General features: G+C 27.5%; 2 pseudogenes across 1 annotated transcript in view; both read left to right on the top strand.

Annotated features, from left to right (window-relative positions):
* The window catches only part of LOC149061078 (uncharacterized), a 288,522-nt pseudogene that overhangs the window by 160,101 nt on the left and 111,395 nt on the right, over positions 1 to 17,026 (top strand). The window lies entirely within an intron of this gene.
* LOC149061082 (uncharacterized) lies at positions 3,904 to 5,207 on the top strand (annotated as a pseudogene).

Here is a 17,026-nt window from a genome sequence, read left to right as displayed (position 1 = left end):
TAAAAGTTATGCGAGTAGTATGTAAAACATTAATTTAAAAATTGTGTGCACATCGTAGAAAAATTTGAACATCATAAAAAACAGAATATTTTTTAAACCTTAAGGTTTATAATAGGCCAAATCAGTGTAATATTAAGCTGCGCTGGCTGACGTGTTCTGAAAACAAATAACAATAATTAATAAAGTTAATAAAATGTACAAGTTTTAAGCTTTTAAAATTATAAAATAGTCTTTAATCTTAAGTATAAACTTAACTATTTCATTACAAGTAATAGGAGTAAAATAAATACTTTCAGAGATATAACAACCCTTATTTAGATCCTTAAAATTTTCTTTAGTATAATTTTTATGTAAAATATTATCATAGATATTCTTACCTACTGCAGAAAAGAAATCATTTAAAATATTAGAAATAATTTTACTATCAAATATCTTAGTACCATCATTGTTTATTAATGAGTGTACTGTATTCTTGGAATTATTTGATGTGTTATAAGTTACATAATTAATTGTTTCCCAAAGTTATTTAACATTACCTTTATTATTATTTATTTTATTATGGTAATAAATATTTTTAGCTTCCTTAATCAAAATGTTAAGTAAATTCCTAAATTTGTTATATTTAGAAATTAGTGTCATATTATTTGGATTTTTATTTTTTTGACAATACATTTTTTCTCTGTGTCTGATAGAAACAATGATTCCTTTTGTTATCCGTGGTTTTACTTTATAGTTTTTAGAATTAAATCTTTTAGAATTTTTTTTGGTAGAACTAATTATACACAAATCAATTTTGTTAATAAAATTGGTGACATCATTATTAATGTAATTTTTATTTAACATACTACCCCAATTTAAATTATTAATACATAAATTTAGTTTATCATAATCAATAATTGGTAAAATTTTATTACTAATATTATAATTATCATACTGTAAAGAAGGATTATTAATTAAGTTAATAGATAAGGTTATATTAAAATGATCTGTAATTTATTGAAGAAAGAAAAACATAAGAATGAATATTAATTGGTAAAATTTTCCCAACGAAGAAATGATCTATGCACGAAGCAAAAGTATTTGATTGTCTCGTTACATTATTAATGCATGAATAAAAACCAAAACCAGCAGAAATATTTAAACAATTAATAATATTTAGATAATTACTTTTTAATATATCAATGTCAAAATCACCACAAATTATATGATTTTTAAGTTCAGAATTTTGTGTCAAATAATTATTTAATGAGAATAAAAAAGCATCAATATTATCACATAGGGATCTATAACACCCAGTAACAATGTACTCTGAACCATTAATATCAAAAATTACTTCAATAGAATTAACATTAGACATGAGATTAGTACAAACATTTTAAACCGGATACCTATTCTTAATGAAAAGAGTAACACCAGCCGACTTATTATTTACACCGAGATAATTAAAGGATTGATAACCATTAATAACAAAATTCATTTCATTTAAAAGCCAAGCTACATATAGAACAATAATATCAAAATCAACTACTATATCGTCCTAAAGTGATCATGTGCAAAAAGTGACCAAGTGAAATAACATGTTTAAATGTCTTATTTTGTCCCTATTAATATACGAAAAAAGGAACTAAGTGATATCTTTATTAGCTTAGGAACCACTGAATACTTCATACAAATACAAATACAAATTTGAAAAAAATGGTCCCACTTTTAAAAATAAATCCCACCATTTATTAACTTTTTGAACGGAGAAAATTATAGAAATTGTAGCTTGGCACATGACTTATTACTGCTAAAGCTAGTTATACAAGAGATTTATTTATTTGTTAATTACTTGAATATTGTTATGCGTGAAATTTTCAAGACCACTTACAGCACATTCTGATCAACTTAAGTCAGTCATCTCTTGTCTGTGTTGGAAGTATGGAATGAACACCCTTATAATAAGCCTATAACAAATATAATATTATATTAACACCACAAAATATCTATATCGACTTGTAAATGTAACTGACACACACAACCAATTTTTTGTCTATAATATTATTAATACATTTTTTTTTAAATTTCAATAATACTTTTACATGCTTTTAACATGAACCATAACTATAAGGTATGCAAGTCTAGAAAAAAAATAATGTTTCATCTATAATATACACCATAATAATAGTAACAATAATGTTGAAAAATATAACTCACCCACAAGACATGAACCATTGGTTGGTACGGTACGCTATCATTATAAAGGCCATACTGGAAAAAATTCATGTGTAAGATGTACTATAACTGGAGAATGGTCTAAAAGAAGAGTTTGTTTTCCTGATTTAGATTGTCCTTTGAGATCACATCAAAGTTTTATAACATATGCAGATAAAATGTATCATCTTGGAGAAACTATACTTACAAAAATCCCAAAAATTAATATCATTTCTTCTATTCCATATGATTATATGCATTTAAATTGTATTGGCGTTCTGAAAAAACTTTTGTTGTTTTGGGTACACAAAAAACATGATCTTAATTTGCCATCTCAATTAGTAACTGTTATGGATAATAAATTTAAATTTTTATCATCTTATATACCTGTTGAATTTCAAAGAAAGACCAATGAATACTCAAGAATGCATCCAATGAGGGATGTTAACCGATGGAAGGCTTCCGAATTAAGGCAATGTTTATTGTATACAGGAATAGTTGTATTCCAAAATATTGTAAAAAAAGAAGTGTACAATCATTTTGTAGTTCTGTCAGTAGCAATAAGGATACTTCTTGTAAAGTGTACTGATTATTTCAATAATTATGCAAATTTGTTACTTAGACAATTTATAGTAACTTTCAAAAGTCTATATGGACAATCATATATATCTCACAATATCCATGCATTATGTCATCAGGCTGAAGACGCTAAAAAGTATGAATCATTGGAAAGAATATCAGCTTTTCCGTTTGAAAATTTTATGCAACCTTTAAAACGGGATGTGCGAACTGGAGTAAAGCCTCTACAACAATTAATCCATCGATATGAAGAGCGTCGTGCATATAAATTAAATGTTAATCAAACTCAGTTCTGTAAAGAAGGGCCAATAAATGCTGTTTGTCAGAGTGATAGACCATTAATTTCTGGTACTGGATTTCCCCATTATACTGGTTGGCGTTTTGAAAGTTTTACATTGAAAATTAACTCAGCTGACAATTGTGTAAAATTGAAAAATGGATCAATTATTATAATAGAAAATATAGCTACATTAAAAAAAAATAATGAAACTGTTATAATTGGACGTCGTTATGAAAAGATGGAAAATTTTTTTACTGAACCATGTCTATCTTCAATATTGGAAATTTATAAAGTCTCCAATCTTAGCCCTTTAGGGTATTGGTATCTTAAAAATATTAAGGAAAAACTTGTACGATTACCGTTAGAAGATAACAGTAATCCTTCTGCTGTTATTTTGCCATTTTTACACTTAAAATAATAATAATAATATCATTATTTATTTATTTTATTTTATATTTATATGTACATATTTAAAACATCTTAATGCTCAGTTTTATTTTCAATATTATATTTTATTCAATTTATTGCCTTATAATTTAAATAGTAAAAATTATAATTAAAAAATGTTCATTATTCTACTTATTTATAATAAAATATTGTCTATAGAATTATAATAAAAAGTTGTGTAATAACCATAAAATGTATATAAAGTATAATAAGTAATTAGAAAGCATAGGTACAACTTCATACATTTGTTACTAAAGAATTTAGATCAAGAAATTCAATTTTTCTAATCTATATTGAATATTTATTACAAGTAATACTTTAAAAAATACACCATATATTATTATTAAGTAACAATAAAATGTGATTTAGGTCCTGGATAGTTGTTCTATTTTCTGACGAGAACAATGTCCAACATGTACCCACAAAATGGTTCAAATTGAAGAGGAATAAAAATCATAAAGTTGGGAAATGTTGGTTTCCCTTTACAAAATCAGAATTTCCCAATTCTAAAATTAATTTTAAAACCCATCAAGTTGAAAAAATGATACATGGTTGTTACACTCCAAACACAAATGATGGAAAATGGTTTAATGCTAAAAAAATCTCTGGTCCTTTTAGTGAGTTTCTAAACACTTTTGTCTAGTTGAATTTTGACTAATATAAATGAATTGTTTATTACTAGGTAAAGAAAAAATAGCAAAAGAAATGGCAAAATCTTTATCTGGTAACGATGACAGTGATGATTTTGAGACAATGGACTCTGAATGTAGTGATTTTGGACAAGCAGATTCAGAGAATAGTGATACTGCTGCTGATATAATTACAGGAACCTCTTATAATGTGAAATCTAAGAAAAATTCAACCGACTACAAATATAAAGAAAAGGATAGTATATTAAAAGGGAATAACTTTGTAGCAGTAACACTTCTGAGTGGTCCATCAACATCTACACATAATGTAGTAAATAGCACTAGCCCTGAAAATACAAGTGAATCATTGCCAATTATTTCAAAAGGTGCAGTGTTATATTCAAATGTAGATACTAATCATACAAATAGTTATGAAAAACAAGATATTTTTTCAGGTTGATTATTTATTTTGTAATAAACCTAGCTTTTATATTTAATTTATTGTTACTAATTTTTAATTAATCATTTTATTAGTTGATTCATCGACATGCAGTAATCTTGTTTCAACAAATGCTGAAGATAAAAGTGTATCAAATCAAATAAATTGTTTTGAAATGGTGAATAATGACCTGCGAGAAATTGATTCAAGTATTATTATCAACTATTATATTTTTCATAAATATAAATAAATTTATAATTTTATGTTTATAGATCATGCAATGGAATTGGAGGAATTATTAGGTAATTTTGCAGAGCAAGAGCATCACGACAATGTGAGTATTGGATCTCCGTCGAATCATGAAAATGAAATTATACAATATGATAATGATGCATCAGGTAAAATAAATTTTGAAACTTTATATAAATCATTTCTATTGACTGTAAAATAGTGTTACATTAAGAATGCAATTTTATAGTATTAATATTTGTAATATATTTTGATTTATAATAATGTTTATGTATACTGCAATAACTATATTAAAACATATTTTTACAGATTATAATATATTAGCTGTAGAATCTACAAAACACAATTGTTACTGTAATGATGAATTCATAAAAATGAAATTAAGCATTGAAAAGAGCCAACAACAAATTTTAACACAACTTTTATTAAATAATTCAAATCAAATAAAAGTTTGTAATTATTTGGAATCAATGGACAAAAAAATCAATAAAATATTAGAAAGTGATAAGAAACTCCGTAGCTCTGCATTTCCATTGCCAAAAATTCCGGCACCCTTTTTAGGTTTATTACCTATTGCGACAAATAATAACCTTGAAATTGTTGAAAAATTATTATCATCAACCCACGAATATTCTCTAACAAATAAAGAAGAATTGGTATTAATAATATATATATTATATTACTATTAAAAAATGTGATATCATTGTCTTAATTTCTTTTTTAGAAAAAATATCTATCACTTCAAGTAAATGCATCGACTTCGATAAACCTTGCAGTTAAAACTGCTTTTAATCTATGCATGACAAGAGAAATTGGTGAGCAATTTAGTTTCCATGGCAAAACAAAGAAATCGTTTGTTGCTCTTGAAATATACAAAGTGTTATCAGGTAATTCATTTTTCCCAATACCAATACCTACTGGATTCTACTGTAAATTATATATAATATTAATATGTAGTTAAATATATTTAGGCTATATCACATAGGTGCACTACAGTATTACCAATACAATCATACTATATTGTCAATAAAGTTATAAATTGTATATTGTATATTATAACGATAATAGCATAATTTCTTTAAATTATAATAATAATAATATATCATTTACACTTCAATATTGTTTATTTGTTTGTTACCATTTATGCTTCATTTATTTAACAAAAAATTAATTCTATCATTCTATCAATAGTCTTTTATTTATTTTGACTTCAGCATGTTTATTTTCCATTTACAAGCTGATTTTACCTACTTATAATGTGGCATCTGCCAACAGATTATTGTTTTTTAGATCCAAAAATATGGTTTCAATATGTATATTGTTTATATATATTTACAATAAATATTGTAGTCTAATTATTTGGTTTCTTTTACATTATTTTGACCTATTTGAGTTTTAATCATCAACAATTTATTTTATTTTGTATTAATGTATTTTAGAATCACTGTCTGGTTGGATAAATACCACCCAAGACCTCAAGGTATTTAAAGAAATTATATCAAATATTTTAAAACATTGCCGTCCAATTCAACATCAGAAATCACCTTTACAGATGCAATCCTCAAAATAGTAGTTGGCATAATTTTATATTAATTGTGTTACTTATATTATTTTAAACATTATCCTTTTTATAATTTGTATTTATGTAATTTTTTAAAATTATAATATAATTACTTCTATTATATAGATTGTTTATTCAATTTAAATTATGCGGTTTAATTTTGTTATTTAAATAAAAAATTACACATGTAATGGTTTATGATTAGCAATTCAACATCACTAACGTATGCACAGTATAATAAATAAAATCCTATACAAGAGATGTATAATATTTTATGTATCAAAATTTGAATAAATATGATGGACTTTAGTGTACATATATAGGTATTATAATAATAGTAAAGTATATAATATTATATGTGTATATAGTATGAGGTTACACAAAACTGAAATCATATTATAAAAAAATGAATATTAAAGTGTTAAGGCCAAGGTTAAAAAAGGTTGTTGGTTAATACATGGGCCAAGTAGGTATAAATAAAAATTACAAGGGGTATGAGTACGAATTTTGCTCCCCCTCACAATTGGAATTATCATTAAACAAAAAACAAAGTCTAGTCATTACATTTTAACTTTTGTACAACCGTCAAGAAATGAACCTTACAATCGTCCCAACACCGAATTTGCACTTTACCAGGACCGTCAATAAATGAACCTTACAACCGTCCCAACACCGAATTTGCACTTTACCGGAACCGTCAATAAATGAACCTTACAACCGTCCCAACACCGAAATTGCACTTTTGTGGAACTCGGTGCACTCCATGTTAAATCTGGTATGCAAATTACTGTTTAGACCGTGTTTGGAACGGAATTTGAACGCAGTGCAGCACCGCTATTTTATAAATGATTGTAAACCGTGTGTGAACCTAAATTGTTACTCGGGTTGATTATGTACCTATACAATTGCAGATTCATCGTGTCATTCACCAGTAAGTTCACCACGTCGTGTTTCATTCAACACAACATAAAAATAAATTAAATACTTAGGTAAATGATTATCATCAGATCATCAAACAAGGTTATAATGTTATGAGTGTGAAAAAACGGAAACAATGTTTATATTCTAACAATAAAATCGCATGGCGCATAAGGCATAACCACCATCGCAGTATGGCACCATAGAAAAAGAAGTAATAACCACGGTTTGTAGTAGTAAAGTTTTTGGGTTATCTAGTTAGCGGTGGTTAGCGTAAGACCGTGGTGATATCAGTTATTTCTCTCAGAGAATAAAGAAAAGTTGAGAATCTTTATCATGGACAAAAAAATATCATACAGTCTGATCAATCGACGAGACTGAGAAAAGCATAGATAATAAATGAATGGATAGGACATTCCCATACTAATCTCATGTGAGGCGAGGTCCCCGGAATGGCGGCCAACTGAGGCGAATTATCAATATTTATGTTATCAATTATTTACATTATCTATTTGCCGACGGCCGTTGAGCGTTACGGTTTTATAATTTACTGTCTACTTAAGTACCGAGTATATTGTTTGTGATCTGTGACTTTAGACTTAAGTATTAGAAGGATAGTTTACTGACTTACTGTAAAGTATTAATTTGTAAATTGTATTCGTTACCAATCATTATGGTTTTGACGTGTGTGATATGCAAAACGAATGCTAAACGAAACCCCAGTTTATCATACCATTCGTCAGTACACTTTTGCAAAGTTAAGATACACCTATTTGGTACTATATCAATACTTATCTGCGATTTATTCTTTGTTATTAGTTTTCCAAAATGTGCAGAAAAAAGAAGTCAATGGCTTAATATACTGAACAGAAATATATTGTCTTGGAAATCGTGACATCGTGGCATCAAAATTTACAAAACTTATACATTTTAGGCATGAATAAACTACAACTATTTTTAAAAATGTTGTTAAAATTAATTTTAAATTTGTAATGTTATAAATAAATTGTAAATAAAATTTTCATTTATTCATTTATTATCTATGTTCATGTTCATTCATTTCAAATCACCACAGTTAAATTTAAATTTTTAAAGAATGGAAAAAATATTTGTGTCATGGAAAGGAAAAAAAATCGCCTCAGTTTCTTATCATTTGAGAACCAACTATTTACGAATGGCTCTTAGCAGGAAAAATTTTTTGTAGAATCCATGACGTCAAATCTCATGAAACTGTGATAAGACGGACTATGATAACAATGATAACGAGAATATCAATGTTTTGTTTTTCAAACTTCAACTGAAAGTCTGAAACTTGATGACCTTGCCAGATGATACGATCTTGGTGGGAAAATACGATAATTTAAAGTTTGGTACGATCCCCCACCAAACCATTAAAAATAATAATACTACCTATTAAAATAAATGTTTATTAATAGCAAAATAGTAAATTGTAATATAATATTATATAATATTATATAATATTATTTTTATTTTATAAAATGGTATATTAAAGTATTTTACTATACTATTACCTCTCTGCAAATAAGTAAATAGGGAGTAACGACTATTTTAATAGCAATTATTATTTATAATTAGCAAGAGCAGTACTATTTTATTGATCTTAATCAGTCAGTTCTCAGTTCTTCCATCGTTTGCCTATTGTTAAATCATATTTTATGTTGTATTAAATTATTAATTCTTTTAAAATGAACAGTGAAACTAAAGATAATCCTGATAATCCAAAAAGGGTGAGAACTCCGGAACATATTAAACGATGAAGAGGAGATAGGTAAACTAATTTATTACTACATTGTTGGTGTTGTATGCAGGTGGTCTGGCTCAGAGAATACAATTATTGCTGGTAAATATTTGACTTAAATAAAAGTAGATACATAAATATTCTTAGAGTTGTATATTATAATTGTAACCAAAATGTATAACTGACCAATAGATATTCTCCCCATATTTATATCAAAATAACTTACCTCTTAAGTTTTAGTGGTTATAAAAATGGGTATTAACAAGTTTAAATATTGAATGATTTTAATTAATTGTAGTTACAAAAATCATTAATTTGCCCAGCCTTGGTAAATAGTACATACAGATTCAAAATATGATAAAGTAAAAAAAAATTAACTTATTAGGTACCCAGAATATTTATCTACCTACTTTAATTTAACGCTCACATAATGAATACTTTATAAAAATAAAACTGATCCAGTCATCGACAGTTTCACAATAAAACACAAAAAACACAACATTTCTCCAGGTACTTATATCGTTATCCTAGGCAGAATTAAACAATATTAGACACAAATAACAAAATTACCAAGTACGATATTTACCAGCAATAATGGTATTCACTGAGTCAGAGCACATACATACAACACCAACAATGTAGTAATAAATTAGTTTACCTTCTATATTTTCAAAATGTAACAATTTCGTCTCAATATTTACATTATGTATACTCTGTAAATGAACAATCAATCCAGACATTGATGAAAAGGATTTCAGACATAACGAACATAATGATTGACGCTGTACATTTTTCATCAAATGGCTTTTGACATGCTGAATCAAAACCTTTTTTAAGTCAAAAGTTTCGTTACAATCATTGCATGTGTATAAGTTACGTTTAATAACTTTAGTTTTTTTTAAGTCTTTATGTTTAATCCTCATATGCTTGTTAAAACCTGAAATTGATTGAAACTTTGCTTCGCAAACTTCACAGGAATACATAATGTTGTTCGTAAAAGTTTAAACTTATAGAACTTGATTTAAGTGAAGTAAAAGCAAATTCAAGTTTCAGACTTTCAGTTGAAGTTTGAAAAACAACATTGATATTCTCGTTATCATTGTTATCATAGTCCGTCTTATCACAGTTTCATGAGATATGACGTCATGGATTCTACAAAAAAATGTTCCTGCTAAGAGCCATTCGTAACTATTTGGATTTATGTCCTATCCATTCATTTATTATCTATGGAGAAAAACATAGATAATAGAAGAATGGATAGGTCCATAGACCTTATACTCATAGACGGAGCATCACTGATTGGCGGGGTTGGGTGGTGCGGTCACAGCTATCCTCTTAGCAGTGTTGTCATTTTTGACGACATAAAATATGTTTATTTATTTATTTTATTATAGTAATGTTATAACATAATTATTAGGGCTCGGGACTATGCATTTAAAATTTTAAACTAATGAAATTTAAAGAAACAAACCATTTTGATATTTTATTTTAAAATATATACAAATTGAATAGTGATACAAATTTATTTTACAACTTACAAATGAACGTAATATAAATAATTATTGCACTAAAGTCAATGCCTATTACTAATATTAATATATTGTATAGGTATATTGGTAAAAATAAAAATACAATTATTAGCAAGTACATACATTATAAAATTACTCATTACGCCATAATATCATTTTTGTATATTTTTTTTAACATAATCATAAATCATTGACAAAACAATAAATATAGGTAAAACAAAGAATACTTACGCATGAAATTTTATTTCGCTATCAGGTTCATATTTCACACCACACAATATACACTTTCTAACCATTTTTGAAAAAAATATGATTGTAAAAAAAAGACAAAAAGACTGTAAAATTACTAATTATCGTAAATTCGCGTATATTTTGACTGTTGAGTGTTGATGTTTTAAATAATTGTTATCAGTCAACAGTTATTATCATACAAAACATTTTTAAAACACACACAACCTGGAACTCTACTGCGCATGTGCATAGGTCACTGGGTCTCTTGAGCAGCGCAGCCTGGCAAGACCACACGAACTACACTCTTGCTCCACCATAGATATATGACATTTTCACCGAATGTTTTGAGCTGTTAACCGACATTTTAATTTTTCAACTTTTTTGGTTTTTTTTTCTTTAAATATCGATAAAAATGTATTTGTTGGGTAGAAAAGCTGAAAATTTAATACAAGGCTTCTAACACATTATAGCAATAGCAGTTAAAAAATATTAAAAATACATAGGCACAATTTTTTTTTATAAGCATTTAAAGTTCAAATTTTGACTAAATACCGTTTATAAAAATTACGGCAATGTTCAAATTATCTTAGATAGAAATTCATAAAAGTTTTTCTTTTTAATTCTAAGATTTGAAAATGTAATACAAGGCTACTGACATATTTTTACAATAGCAGTTGCAAAATAAAAGAAATACATAGTCACAATTTTTATTTACAAGCATTCAAATTTTGAATTTTGACAACATACTTATTATGTAAAAATCTTGAAAATTCGCAAATTATTTTAAACTAGAAATTCATAAAAATTTTTCTTTTTAAATCTAAGGTTTGAAATTGTTTAATACTCTATAATATATCCTAGACAGATAAGCCGTCTTCGCTCAGAATCGTTTTTCGTATACAATGATATAATATCATTGGATTCAAATTTAATTCCATCCACTACAATAACCCACTTGTAACCTACTGTACAGCAGAGCGACATCCACGACTTACCCGCCTTTTTTTAATTTGATATTGACAATATTATATTATTTTCATTTTTAATAGGTAATTACAACTTATTATACCATAGTATTTGTCAGGGTAGTAAGAATATAAGTATCTTTTAAATTTCATTGAAAAATAAACACAGATAAAAAGTATCTATTTCATATTTTTCAAAAACAGTACATTTACCATGTATATATTCAAAAACTATTTGTCTAGCTGTTACAATATGTTTTTCTAAATTTTTTTTCTTTCATATTATTAATGAACATGTTATATCTAACCTGACTCAGTTTCTTTATTTTTAACAAAATTATGCAGCACTACGTGGATTTTATTATACTGTTTATAGTTTTCTCACTAGCAATTATCACTCTCTATAAATTATCCACCTTGCGACTAAAATACCAAAAGCATTTTCAATGCATCGACGTGCCCGGCTCAATCTGAAATATAATAATTATATGAAATTAAACGTTTTCCCTTCAATGGCATCTTCTATGTTTAGACATTACTTATACTTAAAAATTGCCTCTTTAATAGGTTATTTTGATTTCCCTCGACCTGGATATGGTCTCATAATCCCTCACAGCACAGGGAGTCCCAGGAACCAACCAGGAGTATCCTCATAGTGTCCTATGCAGGAGTCCTAATTTAGGAATCCCACGAAGGGTTCTCGGGACTCAATTGTAACAACTTATGTTTTAATTGAAAATATTATTATTATATATAATATACTTTGAAGTACAGCACAAGGAGTCCAAGGAACATTGGTGCAACTAGCTTAGCCCCCCCCCCCCCAATTTTTGTTTGATCACATAAAATATATTGATAATTATTATAATAATAAAAGCACTTATATATTAGCTAAATTTATTTATGAGGCTTCAGTCGTTCAGCCCCCCTAATATTTCAGACTTATTGCAAACTGCACAGAAACCAACCAGGACTGTCCTATAGGAAAATCCGAAAATCCTATAAAGAAACTACATATTAATTGCATGCATGCAATTAATATAATATTTTATAATGTTATATTATAACGGTATTATGATAATTGTCTCATTGATCTCCCATACGTACGGTATTACCATGTACTACAATATAGCTATTATCTATTTATATAGATTCTAGATAATTTCAATAATTGTTATCAATAGTCGTTAAGCTAATAATATTAATATTATTGCCGTTTATCATGTGGACGGTGGACCGTTAACGTAAATACTAGCAATTGGGTTTTTCCGATGAGCTGATATCGGCTTTTATATAATCGACCTATAGCTAGACGACCGTGCACGACGCATAGAATAAAGATAAGAGTGGCATTGTTTTTGCTGTTTGGTTTTGGTTTAATGTTTAATTTACCACGATGGCAACACAAAAAAGATAAGAAAATAGTTTGATTATTTAAAATAACACAATAATTGTGTTACTGTTTTTTATTAGCACCTAGGTACTATGTATGTATTCTGTGATAGTAGTAGGTATAATCAATAATCATATGTACACAAATGAATAAATTATAGGTATGATTCCAATTAATTAATCTGTGTTAATAAATAATCATTAGTATCTAGTCACAGGTTAGGTATAGATATATGAAACATGTTATTTTATTATAGTTTCTAACACTACTGTACTCTTTTTGTTTTATAATTTATTTGCATATCTATAATTTGTGAAATAAACCATTCGGATTAACACTATAGACTTAGGTATGTGTTTATTAGTATTGTACAAAAATATTTCAAATACAATTATAATTATAATTAATATATAATTATATATAATATATTAATATATTAACAAGGGGGTCTGGGGGTCTCCCCCAGCTAGCACGGAGGGCTAGTTAATATATAATAATATATAATATATTAATATATTAATTAAATTAAAATATTAACCCTTTGTTGACCAAGCATCGAATTAAAATATTTTTTAAAGTTTGTTTTGCATAAACATGTTATATTTGACCTATATAAGACATTTTTTTTTGTTTTTTTTTTTTTTTTTTTACTCAAATTTGAGTTAGGATCATGGTACTTGAAAGTACCATCGGTTATCTAGGATTTTTTTAATTGGTACTTCAAAGTACCAACAGTAATTTTGCCATATAATTTTTAACATGTTGAATATACCAAAATTTATTTACGACTTAAGAAAAAAAAATGTTCTTCTCTTATTTCTAAAAATATTACTCTGAGTAAAAATAAGCATAAACGTTTTTTTTAGAATACTTACATATAAATTAAAAACCTCAATAGCTCCTAAGTGTAAATTAAGTATTTTAGTCTAAAAAATGTTATATTATTAGGTCAATGCTATATATGAATTATTTTGTTACCAAAAACTTTTTTTATCGTGGAAATTAATAGGTGTCGATTTATATGTTGGTTAAATAAAAAAAAAATCATAACTCCATATCAGTCAAATAAAAATATTATAATTAAAAAAAAATAGTTATTTTACATTATGCTTATGAGTTATGAACACATTATAATAATTTTATATGCATATGAGTTATACTAGTTATGAACAATCTATATCATGATAGTCCGCAAAACAATTTTTTTTATCGTTACAGCATAAAAATACATTGCAATGGGAGCATTTTGAATATGGCCTTGATTGAGTTCCGTTCATAGCACAAACTTCACAACGTCCTCGATTAGCAACAAATTTTGGCCAATGAATTCCTCGATTGGTTAAACGCACATCTTTTGACACTGACCATTCTTTTCCTCTCCTCTTCTTTATTGCCGGACCTTTATTTTTTGGTGTTGAAGTTGATTGTCTTTTATTTGATTTAGGAAGTTCTCGTAAAGTTAAAAGTCCTTGTGTGACTGAACGACGAAAATCCAATAAAGTAATACTTCCATGTATTTGCTTGTATACCACATACGAATTTACAAACATAATGTCTAATAAACCCCAAAATATTCGGTGCCACCACTTTTTTGATTTTCTGTTAACACCGTAAGTTGTTCTAAGTTGATCAGCATGATCTACACCACCCATATAACAATTATAATCACGTACAACTTGTGGACATAGAATATCTTTTTTTCGACCACAATTATCCTTTCTTGTAACAATTGTTATTTCTGAACCATGATAATTTGATGCTAACATAACATACTTGGTATCTTTCCATTTGTAAACACCAATACCAGTGTTTGTAATGCGATAATCTGATGAACCTCTAGGCGCTTTTTTATCTTCAGATAATTCCGGGACATCTTTACGGTTTGATCGGATTGTCCCACATGCTAGTGAATTTTCTGCTTTTAATTTTTCTAGCAATGGCAATGAAGTAAAATAATTGTCGAAAAAAAATTTTTTATTTTTATTCCACTCGTTTTTCGTCAAATTCAATACAACACGCTCACCCAAACCAAATGACCCAAATTCATCAGATAATTGCTCATCTTTGCCTTGATATATACTAAAGTTTTTTATATATCCCTTTTGGTCAGATAAACACCATATTTTATATCCGCGTTTGATAGGTTTTTGAGGATTATATTGTTTCATACAGTTACGACCTTTAAAAATAATCATCGATTCATCAATACTTAGTTCTCTCGTTCCATGGTAAGATGTAGAAAATATTTCATTACAGTAATTTATCAAAGGCCTAAGTTTTAACAGTTTATCTTTATTATTTGTTGGGATCAATGAGTTGTCTTGAACATGAAGATTTGATAAAATATTATCAAATCGATTACGGCTCATTGTATTTGACACACAGGGAACATTTAAATCATCAGATGTTGCCCAATAATGTTTCCAACTTGGCAGTTTGTGGTACCCCATTAAAAAATTTATACCTATGAAGTTCAGAATTTCAAAACGTTTTACATTCAAAGGACGTCCTCTTTGAATACTATATAAATTTGTTTGATACACAAGTTGATCAATGAAACCATCGATAAATTCCAAAAATATTGACGTAGCAGTTTCCCCCTTGAATTTGCCATCAACGGGTCCATCGGGAAGTGAATAATCGGGTTCTAATGTTTTGACAGTTATCTTTTTCCATTTACGGCGAATTTGTGAGATATCTTCTTTTTTTTTTTTTTTGAAGTGTTTTTAAGCTTTTTGGAAGGGGGAGATTTGATATTATTAGAAGGGCCAGAAATGTCGTGGAGATTGACAGTTTGAGTAGAAGTCGGCACAGCTATCACTACAGGTTCTACTGGCTCAATTATATTTGAAAAATTAATATCAGTATTATCCAGAATAAATTCAAAACTATCTTCATTTTCAATTTCTAATTCATTTGCCACTATATTTTTTTCAAATGGATTATTATCGACCACAGAAAAAAAATCTTTACCTTTCGTAATATTGTCTTCGTCGTCCGATAATTCTTCGTCGGTAATCTCATTATTATCTAACGGAATCTCTTCATTTAACCACTGAAGTAACAAATCATCGTTGTTATTTGTCATTTTAAAAATAATATTATTACCTATGGTTAAATAAATCGGACTTATAATACAAAAATGTGTATAGTACGTAAAAAAAAACGATTTCACAGACACGTCGGCAGTAATCAAACTTTTACGAACGACGGCGACGATTACTAGTCGACAACTGACTAAATATCTACCGTGAAAGACCAATGGTACTTACAAGTCCATATTCTTATTTATAAATATTTCATTATATCGATAATGAAATCGCAATAACAGAAACAGATAATCCATCTAGACATATATCTAAACATAAATAAAATATTTCTTATGATAAAATGATAAAATATGTACATATAAATAGAAAGGAAAAATACCAAGTCATGTATATGTGTTGAATGCTGCAGTCCCCGAAATTAATCGCCGATAAAATGTTTAATAATAGTACAACCGCTTTTAAAATAATATTTATTTAATCGGTAGATGGTACTCGTGAGTACCGACCCATTAGAAACACAAAAATAACGTTTTATGATATTTCATACACGTTTTATTTCGGTGGACTTATAAGTACCGTCGGTCGACAAAGGGTTAAACATTGTATACAGTGGATTCCGCCTAATGTGGACACCGGTTAATATTGGCATCCACATAATATAGGAATTATATATTAGAACAGATAAATTAATTTGAATTATACCTATAATAATTTGTGTTAATTAACAGTTAATTAACTTCAACCAACAACACTGTCAACAGTCCACAAACATAGTTGTTGAAATAGTTGAATACATTTTTTTAA

Source organism: Diuraphis noxia, unplaced genomic scaffold (genome assembly GCF_037042655.1).
Source record: "Diuraphis noxia isolate RWA-SAM2 unplaced genomic scaffold, SU_Dnox_SAM2 contig0001, whole genome shotgun sequence".
Lineage (NCBI taxonomy): Eukaryota > Metazoa > Arthropoda > Insecta > Hemiptera > Aphididae > Diuraphis > Diuraphis noxia.
The sequence above is the reverse complement of the archived record's forward strand: the minus strand, read 5'-3'. Positions and strand labels throughout refer to the sequence as shown.